We start from the raw sequence: 15,254 nt of genomic DNA on the forward strand, positions 1-15,254 counted from the left end.
GGTCAAGGAGAGGAGGGGCTTACGATTGAGACCAGGGAGGTGCTGGGTTCCTAAGGCCTACAGGCCAAACCCAGCCCATCCTCTGTTTTTACAAATAAAGTTTTGTGGGAAGGTGGCCGTGTCCATTCGTCTGTTTATCGATGATCTCTGGCTGTTTTTTGCCGGAACCACAAAGCTGGTCAGGGTGTGACAGAGACCACATAGCCTGAAAATTCTAGAATACTTACAAGCACAGATTTGCCGAGTCCTGGTCCAGATGAAGGAATTGGGCCAAGGGAAGCCCAGAGAACTCTTGCTTGCTTGGAAATAGGATGGGCTACCTAATGTCTATGGCTTGGTATAAAGAGATGAGGAGCCCTTCCCTCAAAACTGGTGACAAATTTCAGAAGGGCAAGAGCAGGGCATTCAGCAGAGCATGAGGCCCCCTAAGATGGGGCCCTGGGTGAGCCCATGGACGGGATGCAGTGCAGTGGCCCTGCAGGTTAGCAGCCTGTCCCATGGAAAACCGGGTGACCGTTCTGGGAGCCATTCTGGGAAAAATCTCAGCCCGGGGCTCTAGGTCCAGGCTCCAAGCCGACAGGTTGGAGGACCAGTCTACCTTGTTCAGCTCCCCTGCCTCCCCGCTGTCATGGGACCTGGCTGTGATGGAAAAGCCGGTGGGCCCAGCTCTGTCTCCCCAACGGGGGCACCTTGGCGATCCCACGTGAGGCGGCTATGGGAAGAAGCATGACAGTTTATGGGAACCTCTCTGATGGCAGTGTTTCCCGCGTGCTCGTCAGGAACTGTCAGGGGAAGGGAGAGGTGGGGGAAGGGACCCCGTTCTACCCTGCTGTGGGGCAGCCCGACGAGACACAGCGTCTCCAGAAACCCCCACTCGAAATGGCCACTCACGCTCAGCCCCCTGGGTCCCTAGACTGACGTCCGTGCCATCTCTCCCTCTCTGGACATCTTCCCTGACTCACCTCGTCTTTCTCCATCCTTCTTTGTGCCCAGAGGCAGATCTGGACCGGCGGCATCACTGGGCTGCCTTGCCCACCAAGCTGCCAGTTGAATTTGGCCAACGGGAGGCCCCTGCACGAGGTGGGGAGGCGGTGTCCTTGTTCCTTGGCTCTTTCTTCCTAGATCCTTCTGCTAGTGGGGGACATTCTGCTTCAGCCGCTGTTCTCTTGGTGTAGGTGAAACTCCCACTCCTTTGTCCCTCTCCCTCTGCTCCTCAGAGGAGCAATATCTCCCACCGGCCCCCACCCAGGGACCACCCAGGCCTTGTTGGGATCCCTTACCCTTGCCTGCATCTCTGTAAAGAATTCTGCTCTTGAAGGCCACCCTGTACCCTTTGTGCCTGGACCATCTGTTTCCTGCGGGACCCTGCCTGACACGCCCTCCCCCTCCCCCACCCCATCCACTGTGGCCCCGGTCAAATAGAGGCTTTCACACCCAGATGGAGTCTGAGCGGGCACTTCCTGTGCAGGTGGGTGCTGACACCGACTTCCCCCTCAACGGGAGGCTGAACAAGCAGCTCTGGGGACCACTGCGTACAAACCATCCCAAATCACAGCGGCTTTAAAAGCAACAGCTAGTTTATTACCTTGCACCATTTCCCGGACTAGGAATTCAAGCAGATCAGGGCTGGGCAGTTCTAATGCTGTCAACTGCGTCTACTGGGGTCGTGCAGTAGTGTTCAGTTAGGAACTGTCTGGTCTAGAAGGTCAAGGCGGCTTCACCCTTGTACAGCATGTGGGGCACGCGGGAAGGCTGGGCCCCGCAAGACCCCCTCCCCTCCCTGTGCTCTCTGCAGGACCAGAGTCAGACACAGGAAGGAGAGGCTGCCAGCTTCCTAAGGCATGGGCATGGACTTTCACCACTTTCGCATATTCCATTGGGCAGAAAATGGTGCCGGTTTCAGAGGGACGGAGCCCAAGCCCCCGTCTCTCAATGTGGGGGTGTCAAAGGATGTGGCTCCATCTTTAACACACCCTCTCGTTTACCTTCTTCGTTTGCTTAGAGTTAGGCTCACAAAACCATCGTCTGGGGCCAGATTTGCCCCGTAGATTGAGTCGGATAGATACACACGGGGTGTGTGGGGTTTTTTGTTTGTTTGTTTGTTTTTTAATTAAATGGCTTTCGGGGCACCTGGGTGGTTCAACTGCTTAAGCATCTGACTTCAGCTCAGGTCATGATCTCAGGGTCCTGAGATCAAGTCCCTCGTCTGGCTCCCTGCTCAGCGGGGATCCTGCTTCTTCCTCTGCCCCTCCCCCAACCCGTGCTCACACTCTCTCTCAAATAAATAGTTAAATGACTCTGGGCCTGGGTAGCTTCCCCATCTCAACACTGGCTTCCACTCCCCACTGTCTGTCAGAAGCTCACACTCTGGCATCTGCCTGTCTTCTGGGACCCTTGACCTTGTGCTCCCTGAACAGCCGACAGAAGGGACAGTTTACTCCAATGGGCTCATGCACTGGACACAGATACACCCAGATAGTCAAGTCTTTGATACAACTCCGCTATCCCAGCCTTGTTTCTGGAAGGTAATGCTGGCCCAACACGTACAGACACCTTAGCTGATGATCCCCCCGAGATGGAGCCAGCATGGTGTTGGGAAAAAGCCCTCTCTTTTCTTGTCACCGCACTGTCACTGTGTGACCTTGAACAGACCACCTGGCCACCTGGGGCTGCTGCTCCTGCCTCATGCAGGACAAAGGAAAGAGGATGGATTAGCGTCCTGAGTCTGCATGGGCTTTGGACAGGTCACTTTGTTGCTCAGGCCTTGGTTTCCTCCTCTGAAACCTGGGGTCACATTGAGCACACCACAGAGCTGTTGGGAGGATGGCACATGGTGCCAGGCACAGAGCACTGGTCCCATGCAGTCTGACATGCCGTGCCTTTCTGGAGCTTTCAGAGCCCAAGCCCCCCCACCCCCGCCAGGCTGGGATCACTCACCTCAGTGTCCAGCGTAGGACCTGACACATAGTAGGTCCTCAGGAAACACTTGCTGAACTGAACTGACCCTTTGGCCAGTAAAGCAGGAGCAGGTGGAGTGAGGGCATACGCCCATTAACTGTGTACAAGGATGCTCTTAGCCGCGGCTGGCAGGAGAGCCAACCCGGAAAGTGTCCAGGTATCTGTTAGCAAGAGGACACACACGGTGGTGCTTCTTCCCATGGAAGACTACTTGGTAGTGAGTGGACTCTGAGCACACACAGTAACAGCAGTGGGTCTCAGAAATATGCTGGGAGCCCAGAGCTTTCTCTAAAAGCTACATGCTGTATGTTTCCCTTTCTATGAAACTCTAAAACAAGAAAAACATGATGTGAGAAAAAGTGGAAGGATGGTTGCCTCCAGGGGGCAAGGATTGACTGGGAGAAGAAGAAGGAACTTTCTGGAATGATGGTGATGTTCTACACTATGAGAAGGGTTACAGAGTATGTGTTTGTCTTCGAGATTTGTGCATTTTGTTGAACACAAATTCGAAACCTCAAAAAAGAGAATGGCAAATAAATACTGAACTCTAATTGGTGATAGATGTGCTGCTGAAGCATTTAGGGACAGAGGCTACTGACGCCTGCAGCTTTGCCTCAGAGGACAGGGAGAGGGGAGGAGAAGGGGCGGTCTATGAGAAAGCGAGCATGGCTAGGGGGCCGTCATGGAAGCTAGGTAGTGGGCGCATGGGTGTTGGTTTTAAATTTGTTTATGATTTCCTGTATGGTGGGAAATGTTCATAGTCAAATATCGGGGGAATAAAGCATGAAGCTATAGGACCAAGCCGGGGAGTAGGACCCCAGTGGCTTGCGTAAGGTCACTCAATCTGTCACAGATGCTAAAACTGGTTTTCGGGAAGGTGAATGTAGTTATAAAGATGCCGTAGAAAGAGGATTGTATTTTCCAAGCTGGATCTGGACTGTGGGCACGCTGGCAAGCCCATTTACCCCCCTGAGCCTCTGTACTCCCTTCTGAAAAACGCAGGCAGCCCTGCCCAGAGGGGTGTCTCAGGGATTAAATGAGAACGCAGAAGTGTTGAACAAAGAGGACTTCCTAGGGAGTGGTGGGAAGCAACCGGCTTCTTCCCAAGCAAGACTAACAGTGCCTCGTTGGAACGTCAGCTTAAATGTGGTCTCCTGAAACAGGCCACCGAGGCACTGTGATCCCCACCCTTCTGTCCATACTCTCCTTTAATTGTCTGCATGCGTCTTCATTGTCCGTGGATTCCAGCAGAAGAGGGACTCTGTGCTGTTCGTGGCCTCACCCGCTGCACCTAAAACAGCCCTGAACTCATAGTGGGGACACGCGTGTCTTTGCTGAGGGAAGGGATAAGGGAACATCGCTGGAAAAACCCTAGTGTGACCGTTCGAGGGCAGAATTCGGCCACCCAGCATTTGCCAGCAAGCACCACCTGCACAGGAGTGCGGGAAGCGAGCAGGGAGGAGAGATGGGCCGTCTCCACCCCATTCACAGATGAGGAAATGGAGGCTCAGAGAGAAAGCACGTCGGCAACCTCCACTGCCAGTTAGTGAGCAGAGATGGGCACTGGCTCTCAGGGCTCCCAGCGCAGTGCTCTTTCTCTCTAGCAAGCCGCTGGGTTGGAGCAGGCGGCTGCAGACGGACAGACAGGCTCTGCTGGGCTGGACTGCCTCCAAGTCCATGTGCTAATTACAGTGGGCAGGATCCGCCAGCCCAGCCGTGTTTGCAGGCGCGCTCCGCCCCTCATTCAGCAGGTGGGAGGCTGGCACGGGCAGCAGAGCGGCCACGTCCACAGCTCCACCGGTGGCTGATCATGTTGGCACAGGCCGGGCTGTCGGCAGCGTCTGCGGAGTGTGGACAGCTAGCAGACTGGCACAGCGAGGGCCCTCCCTGAGGACTGGCAGCCCTCCTGTCGGCAGTGGTCAGCCAGATGAGCACAGGCTGGCACCCGTGCTCATGACCGGCCCGCAGGTGTTCCCGCTGATCGGCAGCCCCGGGGACGGCATGAGCACAGAGTGCTGAGCATAGCCACTGAGGTACATCGTGGGGGTGTTTCCGGCAGGGGCTGGGGGCCAGAGCTTCCCACACAGATACACAGACATGGGGAGCAGAGAGGACTCAGCCGATGCCCGCACCCCAACACACACCTGCGCCTCTGGCTCGTGACACCCGAAAATCAAGTTGGAACCCTGCGAAGGGGTCTGGGAAAATGGTCTGTTCTCTTTGTGCTAAAGGCCTCTTTGCAAGTGCAGACTGGCTTGCCCCGGATCCGTTGCCCGCCCTGCAATAAGGGCAACACCCCGGTGTTCCCACTAAGGGGTCTTTCTGACCCCGATGGGAACTGCCTCTCCCCTGCTCGAGGCCTTCAATGGCTCCCTATCTCCCTCCCAGAAAATCCTAGCAATAGTAATACCTACTCTGTAATATCCACTGTGCTAAGCATCTTACTGTTAGGTCCGTTATTAAACGAAACGAGACCAAGACAAAGTGAAAATTATTTAAAGCTTTATTTTATGATAAGTATTAGAAGTTAGACTGATAGGCCAGGGGAACGAGATTGAGACAAGGTGAACGTTTTGCAAAGCTCTATTCTATGCTAAGCATTAGAAGTCAGACTGACCGGCCAGGGCCGCCTCCAAAGAGAGCGACCCCTCCCAGCCTCACAGACTAACTTTCATAGAGCAAAAGCCTGGCCACACGTAGGTGGCCGATGAGATTGTACCATTGCATAGTCATGTTAGGCCACACGCAGGTGGCCAATTGAATTACAATTTACCCTTTAGTAGCTGTTTGAACTAACCTATCACTCTGGTCAGAATTGGCACGCAAGTTTGGCACCCAGAAGGCTGGGTTTACATTCTTTGGTGGTTAGGGAGACAATATGTGTGCTTTTTACTGGTTGGATGTCTCCACCGGGCCCGACTCGTTCTTGTATTCTGGGCTCTGTTATCAGGAACTGGCCGACCTGGCCTTGTATTCTGGGCTCTGTTATTAGGAAATAGCTGACCACATTTTACTGGTTTCCCAGACTTGCTTCTAAATAAGTTTCTCGGCGGGGGCGGGGGGTCAGTTTAAGTTTTACTGCACAAACAACAAAATGGCTTTTAACCAAGATGTAGTCGCTCTGGCTAAATAGGCCCTTACACTTAAAACCAATAAATTAACGCGTGATTATAGCATTGACTCCACCTTTCAAGTACTTTACCTGGGAAAATTCAGTTCCTCCTCCAGCCGCCGATGAGGGGCTGTTCATCCTCAGTTCATCCTCAGTTCATAAAAGAGAAAACGGAGGCAGGAAGATGAGAAAGGACTTGGATGAGATTTGGACCTGGGGGCTTGACTGCTGGCACCGAATCCCGACTCCATGTGTGTGAAGCATGACGCGCCCACCATCCTGCCTCCCCGCCGGGCTCTGAGTCCCTGCGCCGCCACCGCCGCCCGCGGAACCCACCCTGCACTCTGGCTCACTCTTTGCCTGTACCGCGCCTTCTGAGGCGCCAATGCCTGGCTGTCTCCAGGACTCAAATGTCCTGCTCCTCAGACTCTCCCCGTCTTCCGAGGCACAGCTCAATGCTCACCAGGCAGCCATGGTGGGCGAGCACGGGAGCTGCTCTTTCTCTCTCTGGTGCCCCTGCCCTTTCTGTGAGCCCCTTAAGGACAGAGCCCATGTCCGATGCCACCCTCTGTCCACAGGCCTGACCCCCGGGAGGTGCTGAATGAGCAAACAGGCCAATGAACAGATGAGGAGTGGAAGGCTGAGGGCAGGGAGGGAGGGGGCCTTCAGGGAGAGAGAAATGGGGCAAAGTCGCTTTTCCATCCTCTCTCCCCGCACCATCCTCCGGAATGCAGCAGGGGAGGGCATGAGCTGTCCTGGGAAGGAGGCCATCTGCGTGACCCCGGAGCCCACCTCTGATGCTGCGGCTCTTTCCCAGGAGGCAGCGGGGAGCAGGCTATGACCCCCTGATAGGAACATCCCCAGTACCCCAGCCACACAGCACTCAGTGGGGACCCTTGCTCTCTGGGGACTGGATTCCAAGCACCAAACGCATGAGTGCAGGAGGCTCCTCAAAGCCAAGGGTTTGGCTCCCCTGGCCCTGCCACCTGCTTCCTGTGGGACCCTAAGCGTGTCTCTCTCCCCATTGGACTCAGGTTAGCCTTCTATAAAGTAAAGAGTCTAGTTGGGCCAGTCGAGGGTCCCTCCTGCTCCCAGGGCACCAAGGATCTGGCAGTTGAGAGCCACCTGGGAAAACAGCAAAGGGGCCCTCGTTGTGGGAGGGTCCCAGGGGTGAGGCCAGAGGGTTCCTCCTGTGGTCCCCAACCCCTGCATCCAACTGACCCAATGGAGCTCTTTAAAAAATGCAAAATCCAGATGCCACCCAAGACTCACAGAATTTGAACCTCCCGGGTGGGCTTTCAAGGAAATTGACATTTTCTAACCCTCCTCCCCTCCGGCCGGGTGATTTTGCTATGCTCAGAATTTTGAGCATCTAACATGTACCCGGGTCCTCCCTGTATGTCCTGCTTCTTGGCTGTTAGCCCCGCAGTGTGGGTTTAGGGATATGCACAGGAGATGTGGAGGAAGGTCTCGGAGCAGCCTGTGTCTGGCGGGGCTGGGAGGGCTCAGGTGGTTGGGCTCTGACCTGTGGCTTCAAACCTGGCAGGTGGGGCTGGGGGACTGCATGGGCCTGGGTTGGTGTGATGGTGTCTCCTGGCCTGGCACTTCTCAGAAACATACCCACCACACACACGCACCCTCACTGACATCCTCCATCCCCCTGGGCAGGGCAGGGAACAGGGTGTTTAAATCGGACTTATGCTGGGGATGGAGGTAGGCATTGTTCCCGCACACACAAGTGCACACACACCATGAATTCACAAACCGACACACAAGCCCTCCTGTTCTTTCCCAGACATTTAGAGCTACATCGAACATTCTCACCATTACTCTGCTTTACACACACACACACACACGTGCGCACATGCACATGCACACGCACATGCACACGCACACACCCATCCTTGTATGCAGCCCAGAAACACACAGATTCATATACTCACTCCTGCGGACACACATACACATCCACGTCCCCAGACCACAGGCTATCTCATTCACCCCGGTGCTCACCTTCGTGAGCGGGCCTCCAGCAGCTCCGGGGACCCTGCGGCTCTACCCACACTAGTTGCACACAGACACACACACACACACAAACTCGCATATGCACCTGCCCACATGTGTGGGGCCCACAAAGCCAGCAGCCACTCTCCTGCCTGCCATGCTCCCAGGCGCCCCAGCCCCCTGCCCGCCCCAACCCCCATCCCCGAGCTGCTGTCTGCCATCACACAGTAACCAGATGAGACACAGAGCAATTTATGACACCAGCTGTCTCTGTCAAAACCGGATCTACCACACACACGGGGGAAGCCAATTACCCCCAGCCCAGCCCCACCAGAAGCCAGGACTCACAAGGGAGACAGAGTGGGACTGGAATTTGGTCATCCAGAGACCTAGGTGGCACTGGCCTTGGGGATGTCCCTCCCTTCTGTCCTTTGGAATCTGGCATCCTCCTCCCCCATGCCCCAGGGGAGCCTGCCCTCCCCTCCCCTCTGCAAGAGCAGACTGGAGGTGGAGAGCAGGTGGACAGGGCTGAGTGGCCCTAGGTCACCATGGCAACTAAGAAGCCAGGAGCCCTGTGCCCCTGCCCTGCACAGCAGGCCAGAGGGAGGCTGCCTCCTGGCCCCTCCTCCCTGAGCAGGTGGCCCTTTGCTTTGTGCCTCTGCCCACCTTTCTCTCTGCCTAGATCCCCTTCCCTTCCATGCCCTCTACCCAACACTCTGTCCGACTCTGCCTTCTGGATCACTACCTATCTGGACTTTGGAATCAGACCCAGGTTCGAATCTCCGCTGCTCCGTTTACCAGCTGGGCAGCCTGGACGAGTGGCAGCCCTTCCCTGGCCCCAGGTTTTGCACCTATAAAAACACTATTCATTTCTATAAAAACAGTGACCAAGAGTCCTCTGCATGCTAAACAGTGCTCTGAGAGTTGGGGACCACGTGCAACGAGATGTAGTCCGAGGCCCCCTGAGCTCAGGTTCTGCTGGAGGAGTCAGAACCACCACCCGAAGAGGTGGTCTCGTTTCATCACTGTCACCCGTGTTGTGTTCACAGCGGTGCTCCCGAGTGAGGTGCGGCTCTGTCAGTAAAAGGACGCTCACACGCTCCCTGGCCTGAGCTCTACTCCGTGGCAAACTTGATCTAAGTCAGCCCATTAGGAATGCCAGTTGAACCGCTGCCCCCTTTGCATGGGGAGCTAAGTGAGGTGGGAGGGGGCTTCTAGATGATGGTTTCACGGTGGAAGTTTCTAGAATGCTCATCACCTCCCACGATACTAGGAACAGAGCAGTAAATTCACGTTCTGTGAGATGCTTTCACATACATTCCTTCCTGGGACACAAGTTCAGTTAACATCCCTCATTTTACAGATGAGGAAATGGGCTCAGGCCAGGCAGTGACAGCGCCCCCCGCAGAGCCGAGACCAGAGACTCATGCTGGGCGAAGCACTCCAGCCGGTGCGGCCACTTGCTTGATCCAATTAAATGTCCCTTCCCCTTCCTTCCCTCCCAACAACAGCCCTGCAGGGCTGTATGGTTCTTGCCCGACTTCCGGCAGGGGTGATGCCTGTAAGCTGCCCGTGCTGGGATTCGAACCCCGGCCGCCCGACTCCAAGAGCCCAGACGCTGTCCCTTCTCCCGTGTCTAATCAGTTCATTAAAACCCTCCTTGTACCTCCCCCCTCTTGCTGCCCAGCCACAGAGACCTCAGCTGCTCCATTTCCAGGAAAGCAAATTCCTTCCCGGCTGGAGAGGAGCCTGGATAATGTAGGCAAGCAATTTAAACAGCTCCAGCAAAATACACCAGCGGTTTTCACTCCTGCCACTATTACACTTTCCGGCCGCGGCGGAATTGGCCCATAAGTGGGATATCAAGTTTATTACAGCTATTTCCAACCTGTAATTGGTTTTGTGGAACACAAAGAGAAGGAGGCTGGGGGTGGAGGAGGTGATTCCCCCCCCCCTTTTTTTTCCCTCCTCTCTCTCTTCTGGATGATGGCACCCAGGGACGATGGTGTGTAGGTGGAGTTGGAGACATTTGTCTCAAATGAAAATCCCCGGCCTGCCCAGACGTTCCACTGGCTGGACTATGTCGTTTGCTGCACGTTGATTCCTTCGCTGGAAAATCAACCCAGCCTGGCTTAGGCCAGATTTGCTGGTGGTTGGGGGGAGGGTGCAGCCAGGGCCTCGGGACAGGGTCCACCGCCTCGGGGTCTGTGGGCCCCTGTAAGCAAGGCCAGCGCGGGAGTAGCTGTGATCTGCTCGCTGTTCTCAAAGGAGAGCATTTGGGCATTCAAAATAGAAATGGTCCTCTGAGGTCACCCCACCCCATAGCTTCTCATTGAGCATTTAGGGAAGCCGAGGCCCAGGGAGGGGAGCAGTGCAGAGGCCAGCCTGTGGGATGCAGAGCCCGGGTCTCTACTTCCTCTATCCCTTCCAGGCTGGGACATCATGGTTGAGATGCTGTCGGTACGGGGGTCGGGGTGGGGAGAGTCCTGCATTCTCCAACACTTACTCTGTGCTGCTACCTTAGTCGGAGTCTGCCCACCCCGACCAACTGCTCTGCTTTGGACCCAAGTAAAAACAAATAGTAACAGCTAATACGCATTGAGTGCTTCCTTATAATTACCTGAGTTCCGGTTTGCAGACAGCACATGGCCTGTGACCAGCAGCACGGGAACGCTGGCTGTTCCGATTTCCACCCTTATCACCGCCACCGGCTGTGTAGCCAGCCTCCGGGGGCGCCGTGCCTGTCACCGCGTGTGCCGTGTCCTCACATGAGTGCCTTACAGGGAGCTGCGAGGGCTCCCATTTTACAGATGAGAAGGCCGAGGCACAGGGACCTCTCCAAGGTCACACGTCTTAACCCAGGAGTGGCAGAGCAGGCACCTGACTCTGCAGGGCTGTGTGAGCCCCAGGCTTCTGCGGTTGTTGCCCCCACGTTGGGCAAGCCCATCTCCTCGACCTCAGAAGGGATCCCCCACTGGGCTCTTTTCAACTAATTTGTGCGAAGGGCTCGGCTTCCCCCACTTCCTGCCCTCGTGACCTGGGCAGTTCATTTGCCTCTCTCTTGGCCTCGGTTGCTTTAGCTGCAAGACACAGGTGTGGGGACAGAGCAATGAACAGGACAGATGAAGACCTTGCCCTCATAGAGGTTATGTTCGAGGAGTAGCTCATGTTCGAGGACCTATTTATGGATTCAGTAAAAACCTGTTGTGTGAGTGAATGAATGCACGGGCTCCTCTCCCTCTGGGGAGGGAGAACCCACACTTTCTTGGCCTTGGCTTTCCAGGACAGCATCTCATCTGCTCCTGGCAGCCTTGCCATCCTCTGCGTGCCGTGATCTTTTGTCACGTGACCTCATGTCACTGTGGCACCAGGGGAGCATCTCGGAGCCCCTAGGACCAGCCTGCTTCCAGGTATTGGCTCAAAGCATCCATCGGCTCCCTCCCTGTTGGGCTCTACTGACTGCGAGCCAGGTCCTGGGCCCCGCTCTCTACTCCCTCTCCCTCCACCAGCCCTCCAGTCCTCCCTTGCCAGGTGGACCCCCTTCTTCCACTTATGGACATTCTACATCCTCTGGCTTTCCAGTAAGAGCTATTCTACCCTCCAGCCCCAGCCCTAGAGAGGGTGGCAAGGGACCCAGAGGAAGGGATGGCCAAGAAAATTGTTAATATGCATAGAAATAGTTGTCCCTACTGAGCACTTCCCCACCCATCAGGTGCTGTTACAAACCTTATCTCATTTAATCCTCGAGAGGTTCAGAGGTGGGTTGCATTATCCCACTTTACGGAGGAGAGAGGAGAGGCTTGGAGAAGTGAAGTGCACCAAATTACTTAGTAACAGAGTCAAGAACTCTCCTAGGGGTGAAGAAAATCAGCCTTGCGGCTTGCTTCAGAGTCTCTGCACCAGCCCGGGACTAAGCACTCTCAGAAGGGGCCCACCTCCACCTGGAGGCCTTCTGTGATCACCCCTCCCCCCACAAGAATCTTTGCCTCCTCCGTGGTGTCAGATAATACTTGGCAAATATCTGCGGCTACAGCCAGGCTTTCCCTGGCTCTGGTCTCCCAGTGACCTACGGCCCGGGCATCCCCACCAGGCTCAATTGTCCGGTCCACAATTTGGCTCCTCTTCTCCCGGGGGACTTGCAGGTCTTAGGTCTGGGGCAGTGTTTCCAGAATTCAAGAGAAGGTGTGGCTCACCATGTCCGCTGCCCCACAGCCTGTGACAGCCCTCCTCCCCCAATCCAGGGGCTGCCACCACCAAGAACTAGAGAATAACATCGTTGCAAATAGGCCCTCGCCCACGGGCCTGGGACCTGAGTGTGCATTCCAAGGCTATCCCGTTCTTTCCAGAACCCTCCCTGAGGCCCAGGGAGGAAGGGAGGGCAGAGAGCCAGCAGCTGGGCTCTCACAGCTGGGCCACCGAAGTGCCCGTCCTGGTCCTGGGTAATGGGAAGGCATGATTTACTCCTAAGCTGACTGGGAGGCCCCAGACTCTGGCCCCAGGAAAAAAGATGTAAATAAAACCAAAAGAAAACTAGGTGCGTCCTTGAAACTCCCCTGTCCCTCAACCGGAAACAGTGATTTATGACTCAGATCATTCCTCGGTGCTTTATCTGGGGTGTGCGGGTATGTGTGGACGTGTGGGGTGCAGCTGTATTTTCCTAGTAATAAAATCTTTGGTCCCGGCGAATAAATTTGAGGAGACAGTTTTACCGACAGATTTTTTTTCTCCTTTGTATAATAAAAAAAAATGGAGTGAAATTTGAGATTGGGACGATAAGGGCTGCCGCATTTTAGGAGGAGATAAAAAAGCAGTTCCTGAAGGAGGCAAGGCTGCAAGTCACACGGGCAGGACGCCTTCCACTTTTACGACTTGGGGAGAACGTTCCTCAAGACTCCGCAGGCTTCCCGGTGTCCTCCTGCTAAGGAGCCGCCTGCTTGGGGGGCGGTGGGGGCACCGAGTGCAGCTGCTCTGTCTTCAGCCCCTGGGGGTCCCGCCTGCCTGGCAGGGCTTGGGGGTGGAGGGCAGCCCCACCATGGGAGCAAGAGCCTCACCAGGAACCCCCACGCGTGCCCTCGGCTGAATCTCCTATCCTCTCTAAGCCACGGTTTCTTCCTCTGCGAAATGGGCAAGCTGCTGTTCATTGCACTCACTTCCCAGGGGCACAGGGGGTCCGCACAAAGCGATGGCACCTTTCTCGTCTGGGGCCAGATAATTCTTCGGGGTGATCTTGCGCGTTTTGGGATGGTGATGGCATCCCTGCTCTCTGCCCCCAGACGTCTGCACCAAACCGCCGTCCTGCTAGGCTGTGACACCAAAGATGTCGCAAAGACGGGGCGTGGGCAAAATCATCCCCCCCCGCCCCCCCGCTGAAGGCCCTGGTTTGAAGGTACTTGCTCCTCTTCCTCCCTCGTCCCCCGGTCTTGGCGTCCCCTCTCTGGGCAGCTGGGCTCGCGGTGCAGAGGAGGCGAGCTGAGAGCACACAGCCCCACAGGGGACACGAGTGAAGAGGACACGAGCTGAAGAGAAGCCCAGAGGTGTCAGAGGGGCATGAGCTTAGGGAGGGGTAAGGAGAAACCATGCTGTGGGGAGTCAGTCCCACTGCTCATCTTCCCACACGGTCCTGGAGCTTATCACCATTCTAACCCTGTCTCCGGGGTTGGGACGGGTTAGGGGCCTCTTCACTCCCTATGGGACGGTTAGGGGCCTCTTCACTCCCTATGAGCTTGCAGACCGGGGTGGGGGGGGGTTGGGGAGAGGTGACACATACTGATGTGGGCCGGTGCCTGGCACACGGTTGGCGCTCAATAAATGCTCACCGGATTGCATCGAACCTGTGTCCCCTAAACCAGCCACCAAAAACAGGGTACATAGGCCAGACAGATATGGTTCAAGTCAGCTTGGGTCCAGAGGTGCCCAGAGGAGCCCCCAGGCACGTGCTCTCGGGAAGGCTGCAGATCTTTTCAGCATCCCCCGCCCCCACCGTAGCTGCGCCCAGCGCCTTGGAGAAAGTCCCCCGGACCCCTGCCCTCCCAGCCGGCCCCCCTGCCTCCACCACCAGAGCTGCAGGGAGTTAATTCCACTTCTCCAGGCCCAGGCATGAGCCTCCTGGGTTGCAGGCTGTTAGCGTGGAGCCCAGCTGAGCCGCGAGAGGCGGCAAGCTCCCGGTCTCTAATAGAGTTGCTGACGCAGGCGGAAAACTGTAGGGAAAACTGCAGCCGAGTCAACAGATAAATAATTGAAACAGTGACAACACATACCTTGCTGCTTTGTGGAGTAACACTTTCATTAGCTGCAGGCAGCGCGGGGCGTGGGGAGGCGGCGGGCGGCCGTGAGCAGGAGCGCTGGACACTTGGGTCCGAGTTTTAATCAGCCGCAAACAGCTGGGTGCCGGAGCAGCCTTCGTCTTTCTGCGCAGGCTTTATCGTCACCTCCTGGGGTTCCCCTCCCCCCTGGACTCCTCTGGGTTTCTGTGCTCATAGGGGCAGGGGGGGATCTCCCGCCCTCCCTGCTGGCTTGTCCCCAGGACAGCCTTTGAGGACGGTGACGTCCCCTGTGGTCCAGGGGGCTCTATCCCCAGGTCGCTGGCTTGAGTGCTCCCTAGTCTCCTCAAGGTCCCCCTGCCTCCAGACAGGCCTCACCCTAAATCATGTCCAAGGTGACCTCTACCGCATTGCCTTCAGGGGCAATTGCGCTCCCCTGCCTCCCAGGCCCTCCAGGAACTGGCAGCTCTTGGTTTCTCACCATTGCCTTTCTGCCCCGGGCGCTCTGAACACAATCTTCTTGCCTGGAGCGCACCTGCTCTTTCCTACCACAGGACCTTTGCTCCTGCTGTCTCCTCTCCGCTGCCTCCTGCACTCCCACTTTTTGCCAGGTTGCCTCCTGCTCTTCCTTCAGAAGGCAACTTAGACCTCGCTTCCTCCAGGAAGCCCTCTGTGACGACCCTATCCCCAAATGGGGGCTGCATTCTGGGCCTACCCCTGACAGAATTTCCCAGAAACTATTGCTGCTTCTGGGTCAGAAGCTCCTTCTGCTCCTTCCTGGCATAGGTCCTCAGGAAGTCACTTCCCTCCAGAGCCTCAGTTTACACATCAGTATAGTTGGGATAACCTGGGAGGGTTCTAATGGAGGCAGTGACATGTCCCCTAGAGGCCTCCCCAGGGGTGCGGGTCGTACTGGCCTCTGA

General features: G+C 56.1%; 1 protein-coding gene across 1 annotated transcript in view; it reads left to right on the forward strand.

Moving 5' to 3' along the window:
* IGSF21 (immunoglobin superfamily member 21) overlaps nucleotides 1-15,254 on the forward strand; it is a 234,606-nt gene that overhangs the window by 141,501 nt on the left and 77,851 nt on the right. The gene's annotated exons all lie outside the window — the stretch shown is intronic.

Source organism: Lontra canadensis, unplaced genomic scaffold (assembly GCF_010015895.1).
Source record: "Lontra canadensis isolate GAN:19392208 unplaced genomic scaffold, GSC_riverotter_1.0 scaffold25, whole genome shotgun sequence".
Lineage (NCBI taxonomy): Eukaryota > Metazoa > Chordata > Mammalia > Carnivora > Mustelidae > Lontra > Lontra canadensis.